The sequence below is a fragment of the Elaeis guineensis genome, chromosome 13 (genome assembly GCF_000442705.2).
Source record: "Elaeis guineensis isolate ETL-2024a chromosome 13, EG11, whole genome shotgun sequence".
Lineage (NCBI taxonomy): Eukaryota > Viridiplantae > Streptophyta > Magnoliopsida > Arecales > Arecaceae > Elaeis > Elaeis guineensis.
The window spans coordinates 64,501,977-64,517,634 of record NC_026005.2 but is presented as its reverse complement, the minus strand read 5'-3'; positions in this window follow the sequence as shown (position 1 = coordinate 64,517,634).

Genomic DNA, 15,658 nt, shown 5'->3' with positions numbered 1-15,658 from the left:
TTAACAATCCTCTGTGTTTTATAACGAGTTGCATCATAAAATTTATATTCCTTCTCTTCTTTATTTTCATCATAATACAACATACAACTATTAATGCACGAGTCTATTTTTTGAGCAGTGAGGCCAAGTTTGGACACTAATTTCTTCGTTCTGTAAAAATTTTGGGATATTATATGATCAAGAGGATGTGCCTCTTTCATAAATCCTACTATTTGATCAAAAGATCATTAAAAAATATTTTTTTAGATTTGATGCTTAATAATCTAACCGTAATAGATAACTCAGAGTGATCATTACATCTCGACCACAATGGTTATTGGACTATATGTAATATATCATAAAATTTTTGAGCATCCATATTCGGAGTCTCCTCCATATCTTATTCATAATGAAATATAAATTCTAGGCCAACAGTATCAAAAATCATAGCTTGATATCTATTCAACTATTCATCATTATCTATTAATTTGTGAACTATTGGAAGTCCTTGAATGCATATCAAACACCCCACCCACATGAGGATCACTCTCTCCATGTGATGTCCAATACCAATAATTAGGTACAAATTAAATCTTTTTTATAAAGATCAACCTTCACTTCATCAGGACTTAAGTACTTTTGATTTTTGCATTTGGAACAAGGACATCTAATTTTTTATGACTCAAAACTATGGTTGTTGGCATGCGAAAGAAATAAATTCTTCCATTCCTCTTGAAAAAACATCAGTATATTTCTTTCGATCCCTTAAAAATCTATTATACATCCAACTATAATGATGACAGATATCCATATTCTGTAACATAACAAAATGCAATCACACAATTATAATAATGTTAAATCATCTATAATCTATATGAATGTTAAAATCAATCTACATCATGCAATCAACATACAAAAATCCGAACTCAATTGAGATGAACATATCTTAGATTTTAATTAATATAATATTATATTTTTAGATTTAATATAATATAATATAACACAAGAAGTCCTCTTTATTGAATAATAGTTTATGAAAACAAAAGGAAAAACATCATTAGCTAATTTTGGGTTTAGAGTTTTAGTATTTTACGGTTTTAGGGTTTAGGCTTTAGTGTTTAGGGTTTTAGGGTTTTAGGATTTTAGGGTTTAAATTTTAGGATTTAGGATTTAGGGTTTTAATTTAGATTTTAGCTAATTAATATTATTATTCTTAGATTTAATATAAAAAAATAAAAAAATTAATCTATATTTCTAAACCCCTAAATGCATAAAAAAATAAACAAATGACAACCACATTAATAATTAGAGAGTATAAAATTAGCTTCTAATCCTAGAATTTTGGTTATAATTCAAGAAATTTTGATCAAATTAGAGAAAGAGAAGAACATACCTCAAAGGTGGCGGTTAAGATCGGGGGAGGGGGAGGGGGAAGGGAGCGCTGGTATCGCGGAGGGGGAGGGGGGTTGTCGTAGGTGGGTGGGCCGGGAGGGAGGGGGCAATGCAGTGCGGCGGTTAGGGCCAGGGGAGGGGGGAGGGGGCATTGGTGTCATGTAGAGGGAGGGGGGCTACTGTCGCCGAGGAGGGGAGGGGGGCGCTGTTGCGGACAAGCAGGTCGACAGGGAGGGGCCAGCGTGATGCGGAGGGTAGGGTGGCGTGATGCATGGTGCGACAGTTAGGGTCGAGGGAAAGGAGAGGGGGCACTGGTGTCTCAGAGGGGGAAGGGGGGCTGCCGTTGTTGGGGAGGGGGGGCACTATCGTAGGTGGGCGGGCTGCGGGGGGGAGGGGGCAGTGCCATGTGGTGGGTAGGGCAACACGGTGTGCAGTGTAGCGGGCAGGGCCAAGTGAGGGGCCAAAGGATGCTGGTGTCATGGAGAGGGAGGGGGGCTGCTGTCATCATGGAGGGGGGGGATGTTACGGGCGGATGAGCAGGCCAAGGGGGAGGGGGCGGCACGATGCAGTGGATAGGGCAGTGCGATGCAACAATTAGGATCGGGGGAGGGGCACTATTGTCATGAAGGGGGAGGGGGCTGCTGTCGTCAAGGAGGGGAGGAAGCGATATGGTGCGGTAGGTAGAATAGTGCGATGCGGCATGTAGGACGGCACGATGCATGATGTGATGGGTAGGGCTGGTGAAGGGGGAGGGGGTGCTGGTGTCACAGAGAGGGAGGGGGGCTGCTATCGTCGGGGAGGGGAGGGGGGCTATCGCAAGCATGCAGGCTGGTGGGGAGGGGGCAATGCAGTGAGATAGGTAGGGCGGACGTGCACGATGCAGCGGTTAGGGCCATGGGAGGGGGGATGGGGTGCTAGTGTTGTAGAGGGGGGAGGGGGGCTAATGTCACCAGGGAGGAGAAGGCAGGCTATTATCGGCAGGTGGGCGGGCCGGGGACGGTGGCTAGGGTTCGAGAAGAGGGCATGGCGGCTAGGGTTCGTAAGGAGAATAGGGTCGATTGCTAAACATAAAAAATATTTTATAACTTTGCAAACAAAATATCAATCGCAAAAATGAGAAAAAATTATTTTTTAAAAAAGATATTTATAATATAATTTAAAATTAGTTTTTTTAAATTTAAAATATTTTTTAAAAATTATTTTTATTTAATTTTATTTAGAATAAAGGTACCATTTTTTTTTTGAATTCAAATTTGTGATCAAAAATTTAGTTGTAAATTATTTAAAAAATTTAGCAATCAAAAAATCAATCATAAATATATTTATAGATTAAAAAAATAATTGAAAAACTTTACAATCGATTTTTTGATTCCAAATCAAAAAAACAATTTGCAACCAAAAAATTAGTCACAAATATATTTACATAATAAAAATAATTAAAAATAGTTGCAATTGATTTTTTGATTATAAATTATTAAAAAAACTTGCAACCAAAAAAGCAATTGCAAATATATTTATAATTTTAATAAAAATTGAAAAATATTATGATGGATTTTTTTATTGCAAATTAATAAAGCCATTTTACAATCAAAAAATCAATCTCAAATATATTTACATAATAAAAAAAATTTATAATCAAAAAATTGATCATAAATATATTTATAAATTTAAAAAATAATTAAAAAATATTATAATCAATTTTTTGGTTGCTAATTAATAAAGCCATTTTGTAACCAAAAATTGATCATAAACATATTTACATAATAAAAAAATAATTAAAATTAATTAAGAATCAATTTTTTGGTTGCAACTTATTAAAATCATTTTGTAATCGATAAATCAGTTACAAATAATTTATAGAATAAATAAATAATTAAAAAAAATTTATATCAATTTTTTGGTTGCAAATTATTTTGGCCATTTTGCAATCGATAAATCAATCACAAATATATTTACAAAATAAAAATAAATACTTGAAAAATTTGTGACTGATTTTTTACTTGCAAATTATTATTGCCATTTTGCAATTGATAAATTGATCACAAATATATATAAAACATAAATAACTAAAAATATTTATAAAAATATTTAAAAATAAAACTAAATAATTAAAAATATTTATGATCGATTTTTTAATTATAAAATTATAAAAAAATATTTTTTTATAAATTTATTTTTATATTCAGTAAATTGATCGCAAAATCAGTCGCAAAATATTAGCGCTCCTTATGGCAGAAAATTTGACGATTGATTTTTGATTGATCACTATATTAATATTTCTTTAAAAATCGATCGCAAGATTAGTCGCAAATGTGACCAAAAAATATTGGTCGCAAAACTGCTGTTTTGTTGTAGTGTCATTTGTTGGGAACTATTAGAATACTCTTGATATAGTGGTTCCAAGCTAAAAGAGAAGGTTTGGACAAAATTACAGAGCTTATTTGCCCTCTCAGACTCAGAAAAAGTTAGACAGGGTTAGGTTGAAGGCTATGGATTGCCTTTGCATACACTATAAGAAAAATGATTTTTAGTGATAGCTATTAGGGATGATAATATTACCGTCGCTAATAATAATTTTTACTGACCACCAATGATGACTAAAAGATAAGCCATCATAAAAAAAATTATTAAGCTTATTAGCAATGAAAATATGGTATTAACGACGGTAAAGGCCATTGCTAATACTCATTAGTAATGGCAGCATGAGTGACAGCTAAAGCCATCACTAATAGCCACCATCGATTCCCCCCCCAGCCCTCGATCTTTGGCTTCCCCGTGCTAAAATCCTCGGCCCCCCCACCCTTGGCCCTTAGTTTTCATCTCCCCCTCCCCCACCGGTGACTGACCGAACCCCCTCTCCCCCTCTCCCGGTTCTCCAGCTCATGCTGCACCGTCGAAGCCCCTGGCCTCCTTTTCCAAGCCTCACACTATCCGACCTCCCCTTTTCTTTCTAGAGCCCGCATCCCCAAGCTCCCCCCTTTTTTCCCGACTACCTCTTGGGGCCGATGTCTCACCGTTTGACCTTCCTTTTCCTTCTCCACCCCTCCCCTTGCTGGATCAGACCCTCCACCACCTCCCCCTTCTCCCCTTGCCGCCCCCTCTTCACCCCACCTATTATCCCCATTTTTCCCCACCACACCGTCGGATCCGACTTCCCCGAGCCCCCAACCACTGCCCCGAGCTCTTGGTCAGCCTCCCCCTCCCCCTTCTTCTCCTACCAGGCAGCACCGCCTCTATGCCGCAGCACCACCTCCGTGCCGCAGCATTGCCTCCCTTGACGAATCTGTTGCCCCCCTTATCGGATCCGCTCTTCTTGTGTCGGTGACACCGTTCGCTTACCGGATCCATCGCCCCTCTTGCTGGATCCGCTCTCCCCCTGCTGGATCTGCCATCCCCATGTTGGTTCGCTGTCCCTATCCCCGCACCGTTGTTCCTACATTGCCGGCATCCTTGCACCTGCATACCCTTCTTTTGGTGAGTATTAGCGATGGCGGCAGAGCCATTGCTAAAAGTTTTTTTTATTTTAATATATTAATTAATTAATTAGATATTAATTTAATTAGTTAATTAAGTATTTTATTTAACTATGATTAGGGCTGGAACTGGGCTCGGGCCGGCCCGATTGGCTTCGGGCTGGTCCAAATTCGGATCAAGCTTCGGGCTCTATAGGCTTGAAATAGTTCAGATCGGGCTTGGGTCTAATTACAGGGTTCATTTGAATTTCAGATTAGACTCGGATATATCTTTGGTTTGGCTCAAGAGTGGGTCCGATACTACTGGTCCGCATCCAATCTAGAACCAGTAGTACTCTATTCATAAAAAGGCTATGATGACTGCCTGTGTGAGATGCATCTAAAGAATCTTGAGAGAGATGGAGGTGATGCATTTCTGATCTTATTACTATAATTACATGGCAAACTTGGACAGTCTGTTACATTGCAGGCAATCACTTGCAGTTACCTCATGGTTAAAGGTGCAAAGGAACTTGCAATACCTTATTTTTTAATGGTAGATCTAAGCCTTCTTCTTTTTCTCTTTTCCTTGTTTACTTTATTGGTCTCTAATTTAAGTATTGTTTTTAAGTTTTTATTTTATTGTTTAAAAAAAATACTTTTAGTTTGCAGCCTTTTTATTTTGCAACCACCTCATGATTTTGGACAGGGCTCGAGCCTAGGCCGGGCTCGGACCTAATTTTTCTTAAAATCTAAGGCCCGATCCGAAGTCTGAAAAGAATTTTCAGGCTAGGCTCAAGTAGAGATAGGACCGATTCCAACCCTAACTATGATGAAGATTTTAGATGGCTAATTTTCAATTAATGATCCTTATTAGAATAGATATTGCATTTTCTGAGTCTCTTTTTGCTCTTGCTTTGCTCTACTTTTTATTCTTTTTTTCCTATTCAATTATCTGTTTTTAAAAATTTTGCATTGCATAGAATCATAGACCCATCTTTTGATTAATGTATATATTCTAGAATATCTGTATATTTATATATTTTTGTATGAATGAAAGAATTATATACATTAATCAATTGACTGTCCAATTTGGACAGTTTGAAAATTATAATTAATTCTATAGATACTTACAGTAATCAAATGGTATGTTAAGAATTTAAAAAAAAAATGAATAGTATTTTTCTTTAGTTCTCCTCACACATTTTCAGTCATGTGAAAAGACAATTAAGAAGAAATGCTACTGAAATTTTTTTCGGCTCCTATTACATATCATTTGATTGCTGTAATTGATCTATAGAATTAATATAATTTCTAAATGGGATAAGACCTTCTATACCTATTAATTGATGATAGAATGTATTTATTATGTAAGCCATTTTAAATGATAAAAAAATTGATAAGTATTTTGTCTTGTATTTGTATATGCAGAATCCTTAGATAGTGTGCTATGGATCATAGTTGGATAGACTGTCGAATAGTCGACAGATTAATTTTTGTTGAATATAAGGAGGGTGTCAAGTACTTCTATGATTATGCTTTTGAGAATGCGGCACTTAGTTTAAGGATGGGCTCATTGTCTTTTTAAGAGATGTGTCAATAGAAAAATACTTGATAGAGATACAATAATTGTCTATTTATATAGGAGTAGATTTATGCCAAACTATAAGTATTGGTACTTGTATGGGGAGATGTCGGAGACAAGTGCAAGGGTTAGAAGTTAGTAGGATAGGGATACAGATAGAATGATAGACACGATTATAGATGCGATTGGTTCTGAATTTGATTGGGATATGGAGGATGATGTAGAAGTTAGCAGTTGTGATTTCTATCATATGTTGAAAGATACTAATGAGCCATAGTGGTCGGGATATAAAACATATACTGTATTATCAGCTATATTAGAGCTGTTGAAGTTGAAGACCAAGTTTAATATAATGGTCAATTATTATGATAGGATGGTATCAATAATAAAGCAGATGCTATCGACGGATGAGAAGCTTGTTAGGAGCTTCTATGCTTCACAAAAAATGATGAAAAGATTAGACATGGGATATGAGAAGATAGATGCATGCCGTAATGATTGTATACTTTTCTACAAAGAGAACCAACTGAAGAGCTCATGTGACGTATACGATGAAAGTCAATTTAAGCTGAGGTAAGAGAATAAAAATCAGAAGAACATACCATATAAGATTCTTCGACGTTTTCCCCTCACTTCTAAGCTTCGAAGGTTCTACTTGTCTTAAGTCGTTCATTACAAGGTCGAAGAAGAAGAAGAAGATCCCTATTTATCAAAATGCTTTCAGGAGGATGAAACATTTGGAGTTCATCAGCATTTAATAGATACAAAGTTGAATGCTCCAAAAATTCTCCTACATGATAGCCAATATGAGGAGATAGATCATACTGAATTTGTTTTTAAAGAGCATCTTATTCAAGAAGGTGAAGAAGAGAAAGAAGTGAAAGAAGAGGGGGAAGAGAAAAGTAGTCAACCCTAAAAAGGAAGGAGTCGACCCCACCTCTTCTCGTGAAGCTTCTGCTTTAGCTCGAAGACTCTTCTTCGAAGCCCCACCTCTCCTTTCTTGGACTTCTCTTCTAAGTCCAAGCACCTCTCAGCAACGGCCTCTACCTAGGCATCCAAGCTCTTATATCTCACATCCAGAATGCCATCTCTGGCCACTCTCATTCTTCCAACCTTTTGGTATCATTTTATTTTTTACATTACCTTGAATCATTTTAAATCCTGTATTGCCATATTATAATTTATATAATTAATCCATGAATCTATTTATTTTTATTTTTAGAGATTATAAATCATGTCTTTCAGAGATTGGAGCCGTCACAATCGAGGAGAGAGCTCTCGAGGAGAGAGTTCTCATGCAGCCAACTCACATGATTCTGCAGCACACATACCATGCGGTAAACTCTAATACTTTAGATATTCTCTTTAAGGTTATTTTATTCTTTATTATCCAATATAACATTCTTTATGATGTCTTGATACTCTCAGGTTCGGACGACATAAGGTCACCAGTGACAGCACAATCACGTGGAGCAGCATCTAACTCTCAGAATCAACGGCATGGTAGTGGATCTATTCGGATCACGGCACCTCTGACTCAGCCAAAAGATAAAGAGCTCGTTCACATTCAAAACCACTCGTAAGTACTATATTTTTACTGAATATGTTTAAAGTTTAGCTATTTTAGAATCTAACATTTATTATTCAAAATCAATTTCGCGGTACATTTAGAGAGCCTGGAGTGCCTTTTGTGGTTACCAAGATTATCCAATAATTGATATCAGAGCTAGTGTACGAGTTCTCCAGTTGACCATCAGAGGCTCGTGATGCAGCTTAGGAGATGTTTCTGATAAGTCAAAGGTATTTAATTTTTAAATTCATGGTAGGTTTGTATTCTATTTATTAATATATACTTGCTTCTACTTACAGAAGTATCATTGATTTGAAACTCCTCAAGATGAGGAGGCTAGCCATCGGACCTCCAAGGAGATGGCCATATGTAGGCTCCGAGATGAGCTGTATAGCCTTAAACAATCTATCATAGAGCACTCTACTTTTGAGTCACCATCAGATTGAAAGTCTTACATAGATTACTGGATGCAGGCAGACATATGAGAGGCCCTCTGCGATCGGTGGAACACTAAAAAGTACTTTGATAGGTAGAAGAGGGCACGACAGAATCGGACTGTCCAGCAAGATCCGATCAAGCACACCGACGGCTTCATTGGTACACATATTGTATCGATAAATTGATAAAAATTCTATACTTAAATTAATTTCATATTGAATTGATCATATATATATATTAATTAATTTAATTTTATTATTTATTTATTGTAAACAAGACAGCTGGATCGTGCATCAAGATTACTGCAAATGTGGGAGGCCACACATCAGTCTAAGAGGATTGGTGATTATTTAGATCCTAGATCTCGATAGACAATGATAATAATTTAAAATATTATTTATTAATTTTTTATATATACTGATACGTATGGATTAATAAATTTTTAAACTATATAGACAGATTACACGAAATATCTCGTATCGCGGCATAGTGAGGACTCATCCTTTTGGCCCCTTCTTGACCTTGAGGGATGGCTAAGGGCCACCAGAGGGGTAAGTAGGAGTCAGATCATAGGATTCGACCATAACTTCGACCCTCTAGCAGCTCGATACTCTTCAACATCTTTCTCTCTGACCTTGACGACCCAGATATGGGGTGATGTACATATGGAGGAGATCATGCAGATGCTTTAGAGACAGTGACCTTCGAGCTTCTGAGATGCTATCCGCGATACGATCGTTGAGATTCTCTGAAATCTGCATCTACACGATTAGCTGGGCTCATTGTCACAGCCATCACAATAGGTAAGTTTATTAATAATTTTTTTTACTTATTTTAAATTTTTATATTTAGAAGCTTTACATATTTAGGCTTAAGTCTGAGAATGAAATCTAGAGGATAAAAATTTAATCTAGCCATCCAATCGATGGATCAAAAGTATCTATAACTCCGTATTATTAAATCAAATGTGTAGGAATAATCTGTTCGAGAATCGAAATAGTATATCAAAACATATACCTCTATATCGATATATACATTTTCATATTAAAACTTATCAATAATATTTTATTTTTCTTTATTACAAGATGTTAGAATATCTGGCTCTCATCCACTAGCTGCTAGAGAGGATATACAGGAGCAGAAAGAGGATGAGGAGGATCTCACATATTTTTTTTGGATATGTATATAATTTTGATATTTGTAAAGCAATATAAATTTGTTAAAATATATAATTTATATTTTTTATATAATATAATTAATTTTATAGTTATGATTGTAGTAAATAATTATTATTTTATTTATAATAAATTTTAAAAAATATAATTGATTATTATTGTGATTAAAATAGATTTTAAAAAATTTAATTATAATTTTTTTAAAAAAATAAAAAATTATTATTGATGGCATTAGCGACGAACAAAGCCATAGCTAATAGTTTTTAATTAAGAAAAAAATAAAATAAAAAATAATTAGCGATGGCATTAGCGACAATAAATACCATCGTTAATAGTTTTTAATTAAAAAATTAAAATAAAAAAGTATTAACGACGGCTTCATTATTACTAATTACCCTTATTAGAGATGGGATTGCTGCCATCACTAATAATGGTAGTTAGCAACAAGTTTATTTCTGATAAATTTTTAGCAATGGGGTTCCGTTACTAATAGTATTAGCGACGAGATTCGAATTATTAGCAACGGCTATTAGCCCATCACTAATAATCTGTTTTCTTGTAGTGATATGGATTGGAGGGCACAAATTTGAAGTTGAGCATCGAAATGATAAATTTGTTATAAACTTGGGGGAAAATATTTGTGGATGTAGGATGTGGGATTTAATTGGCATTCCATGCTATTATACTATGGCAGCTATTATATGTTCATTAAAAAGCATACAAAATACTTTGTCAATCCACGGTACACCAGAGATATATTTTTTAGGGTTTATAAGTAGATCATTCTTTGGTTCCTAGCATGAAATATTGGCCAAAGATAGAGTACCTCACTGTGTCTCCCTCTCTCCTAAGGACTCTTCCAAGAAGGAAAGAAGAAGATGACCTCTTTAAGATGTGGAAATTGCCAACAATGGGGCCATAACTCTAGGACTTGCAAAAGCTCTAGAAAGGAGAAGGCAAAGAAAAAATAATAAAACATAGGATATAATAAAATCACGAGCCAAGTTAGTAGGAAAAGAAAAAGATTACAGGTGTTATATACTCATTTACTATATCTAATATATACTTAAATAATATTTACTTATATTTCAGCACTATTTTTTATGTTCAAAAGAGTAGCACAACAAAGAAAGCTGTAGTCCCCATCCTGCACCATCACATGGTTCAGCAAGCAGCTAAGATGTAGTATCTAGCAACAACCAGATTGTAGCCTCTCAGGTTGCCTCCTCCCATCCAACTGCCTCCCAACCTCCCTCCTCCATGTCACCTACCTCTTTACTTGCATCCGCCTGGCCGACAGCATGCTGTCGGCATGCAGGACCACCACAGCCATGATTTGCTCCATCCCAGCAACCAAAGCTGATCTTAGCAGCAACTTGTATTTATGTCTTTTGTTTAACTTGAACATTAATATAAGGTTCAGCTCTATTTATGATGTAATGCAGTTGGGGTATCAATTTTGGTGTGATCCTCTTCTAGTGACAAATTTTATGTTTATACATTACACATGCTGCACTTTAGATGTTTTTGTCAAGAACTCTAACAGATTGTGATGCCTTTGATACAATCTCATGCATTGCGAGACATTCTCATACATTCTGATACATTATAATGTATTACAATAGATTGTAATACAATGTGATATATTCTAATACAGTGTAATACAATATAATAAAGGATAGTTTACTATCATCACCTATAATACAGGATGCTTTGATTCTACTTTGTGCATTGTGTAGCAATATATTGAGTAATTTGAATTTTGATTTTGACTTTATCATTTTGCATTGAGTTGGTTGTGAAACTGAAATGGTAGAAATGACTGGATGATGTACCAGATTCATTGTAGATTACAGGTACTCCCAAACTAGGAACTTTTTTTAAACTACAGGGGATGTTTGTGCAACTAGCTAAACTATAGGGGTGTAAATGAAAAATATAAAAAATACAGGGACAAACATCCAGGCTATCTAATTTTGAAGGGGTGACATTGCAATACTGAAAAAGAAGAGCAGTGTCAGAACTTTGTAAATTTTTTCCTATCATTACTTTATGGTATCTTACTTCAGGAGATGCATTCCATGTTGATCCTTTTATTATGACATCAATTCTTACTCTAGGAGACGCATTTCTCACCAGAATTTTATGGCATTCTTACTTGAGGAAATGCATTCCATGTTGATCCTTTTAGGATGCCACCAGAATTTACTTGGCATCAATATGCACTTGTAAATATATATTAGCAAATGTTCAAATGGTTTCTCATTACACGATTCCTTGGAGATTACAAGTTTACCTCAAAATGCCCCTAAAACAAAATATTTAATTATGCGGCAAACCTCAAACATTCAACTTAGCATACATGGCACATTTAAAGCTGAGACTCAAATATATACAAAGCCACAAAAACTTAGCATGCTGTTTGGCCCTTCTTTTGTAGCTTGAAATTTGGGCCTCGAGCTTCCAATTCCATTGCAATAGCCTATTAATAACATCCTTATCCCTTACATTTGAAGATGGGTTATTTCAACAGAAGTGACCACAACCCCCATTTGCCTAGAACACCAATTTGGGGTTGGAGATTAAAGCAAAAAATTGGATAATGAACCGAAAATAAGGAAAATGACAACATACCTCATATATCCTGCATCCAAAGAAATAGCAGCTAGAATTTCTAATGATCTATGAGGTCCTCAAAGGTGATTTGGTTCCATAATATCAAAAATCATCAATCCAAAAGGAAAAGTAATAGGAAGAATTTGATTAGGAAGCCTCTATGGTCTCCTTCTCTCTCTACACCTCTCCCTTTCCTCCCCACTTGATTTAAGATTTCTTCTTCTTCTCTCTACGATTTAAGATTTCTTATCCTCCTTCCCATTTGACTTAGGGTTTGTTGGATGCATGAACAATGGTATTTGGCAATGAATAACCATGGATCACGTGATAGATCATGTGCTTTGGGATTTTTGGCACTATGACTGATATCCCACTCGCAACTGACCTGTAAGGATATTTTTATTATTTTATAAAAATATTATATCATATCATATTTATGTGACACTATTCCATTAAAGGAGATAGACAATAAGATCATGTTTAAATATTTTTATAACTAAAAGCCAGTTTGAAATTTTTTAAAATGCAGAAGATGCAAGTGAAATTAAGTTAAAGTCGAAGAGATGTCCCTATAATCATCTAAAAATATAATATCATCATTGTAACTATTTAAAATTCCTCCCATGACACTATACAATGATATATTAATATTAAAAATAAAAAAGGATTACTCTGATTTCTTTTCCAAAGTTTTATTGTACATAGATAGATAAATTTTTTCTTTCATTTCATACCTAATATTTTCTCCATATTGCATATAACAATGCCCTCTATGTATATTTGCAAGTTGAGATGGATAAATCTATTCATATTTGCAAGGCAGTCCTTGGGTTAGATTGACTCTAAAATGTTGGTTCACGATCATTTCTTAGGATCCTTATAAGTTCGGGGACCAAATTATTATTATACTTACTTTAAGAGAAATCTCCTTATGATCCATTGGATCCAATGAAGTCTTTCAAACAATTAATTAAATGACTGTCCCTACTAACTAAAGGACTACTCGATGACACAATATCTATAACAAAATAATATTAATTTATCTCAAAAAAATTTATAATAAAAAAGTTAGATATTTTTATGAGTAGAAAATTCTTTTCTCAGATAAAATCGACACACATAGAAGCTGGGCCTGGTCCAATCTTGATGATGGCCGACCCAAGCTGATATTTCAAAAAAATATTATACTTAATTTATGCCAGCTGAAAAAAATTCTAGAATCCGTGTGACCACCTACCGTGAGCAAATAAAGAAGAAGATAACAAATATACTTTGCTTAATAAAATAGGGCTAACCATCGATTCTTCTTTCCGAGCCAATATTCCTGATGAGGCAAGATATGACAAATATATCTTTCTAGATAAAGTAGAAGACAATAAGAATATCTCGCCCACTAAAGCAGGGCAACCGCCTGATTCTCCTTTCTTCTTATGGCTCTTCAGTTTTTGCCTATAAATAGAGATCCATAGAGGACTTTCAAGGTATGAAATTACTTCTCTCCCAATACACTTATTTCTTTCTATCGGTTCTAGATTTCTGACTTGAGTATCAGAGGATCTCCACCAAAGTCAATCCCAATTGAGGATTTATTTTATAGGTCTTACTATCGCCATCCTGCTGTCATTATCCTACAATCGTCGTCCAGCTCGAACTAAGCCGATTCAAGACAGAATTCTATAACAACAGATATAATTAGCCTAAATTGATCTCGAATTGTATTAAGAGAGAAAATGAGAAGATGATCTCCAATGTGTGTACAATTAATCTCATCTAAAATCAGCATCCAACACCCTTTCTTCTTAAAGGTCAGATCAAGATCAAATAGTTAGGAGAGACCATCTCCACCTCCAACCCTAAACCCAAAGAAACTTAGAACTCAAATCAATATCCAAAAGAAGGGAAAAAAAGATATCAAGAACATGGGGAGAGAGAGAGAGAGAGAGAGGAGGGGTGGAGAAAATGAATTCTAAATCAAGATCCTAATCACTCCATCTTATTGCCATAGGAAAAAATCGGATCAATTGGCCATCACGAGCTCGAACTCCTCGAAGAAGATGAGGTCATCGGCATCGCACTCGATGCCATCAATCATCCTCTTGCATTGCATGATGGATGCCTATTTCTCAATGCTGCAAAAGATGCAAGCAAGCTCATCGATGGAGATGATATCATCATTGTCGAGCACAAGCTCATCTCGAATCTTTAAAAGACTCGCTTTGGGACAATTATTCTCGATCTACATGGAACATGGGGTAATTGTCTATAATAGGGCTACTGGCTTGCTGATTGGATTGTCAATTATACATACATACATACACAAGCAACTAGTGGCACAGACTGTCATCTCAAAAAAACTAGCTTTATAGTCTTTTTGTCCCCAATAAAAATTGGGTAGGTGAGTCTCTCCCCTTTTTTCTTCTTGGAAAAAGTCTCAGGTATACTATCTATAGGAAATATAATGGAAGACCAGAGGGCCCATTTGTGGAATGGCAACTCGGTTCTTTTGCACGCTTCCCACAAAGGGCATTGGATGCCAGCTGATCCCTAAGCTTGGTAGCGTGGCTGAGAGCTCTTGGAAGTTGGCAATGGCACTGTGTGGTCATTTTCTGAAGGATTTTGTCATTTATATTTCTACTTTGCTCCTCACCCTACTCTACAAGGAGCAGGTTCAGAGCAGAGGCAAGGATAAAGGTTTGATCTATCGGGTCTAGTCAAAAAGAGTCGAAGATACGATCATAGGAAAAGCAACTCTGCAGTCACTTAGCTAATCTTCTTGTCCATATTGCCTACCCTCCATATAAAGCAGGATAGTTCTACCAAATAAAGCTGTCTCCCTGTGAAAAATGTCCTAAGGCATGAGAGGCCTTTGATTTTTCTAAATTTTATGAATTTGATATAATTGTGAAAGGAAAATGGAAAAAAAAAGGAAAAATGAACTGCTTAATTAGGAATTTGTATGCATTGCAAATATCGTTATATATTCTTTTTTTTTTTTGGTAAAACATCGTTATATATTCTTTTGCTGTTAAGTGCAGAGTATAAGTAGTTTCATTCAAAAGAAAAAAAAAAAAAAAAGGATAATGCACCTAAATATAAGTGTATTAACTTATCAAATGCATATGATCAATGTCCATTCATCCTATCACCTGCACATGCCCAGCAGTAAATGCATCTGACCAGGGGATGATAAAGCTTTGAGAACATGCAATTAGTTCCAAAACCAAGATGGATTTTTTGAACATTCATTCATATATTCACTGATATATTATGCTTTTGAGTAGAGCAGTGAATCCACTGTACCAATAGTCAAAAAAAAAAAATTATCATCCTAAAAAATTAGGAGCATACTTGGTTGGGAGAGCTGGATTCTAAAATGGAAATAAAAATGAATGACTTCTACTCTAACCGTTTGGTTGAAAAAAATCATATTTTTATTATTTAAAAAAATTAA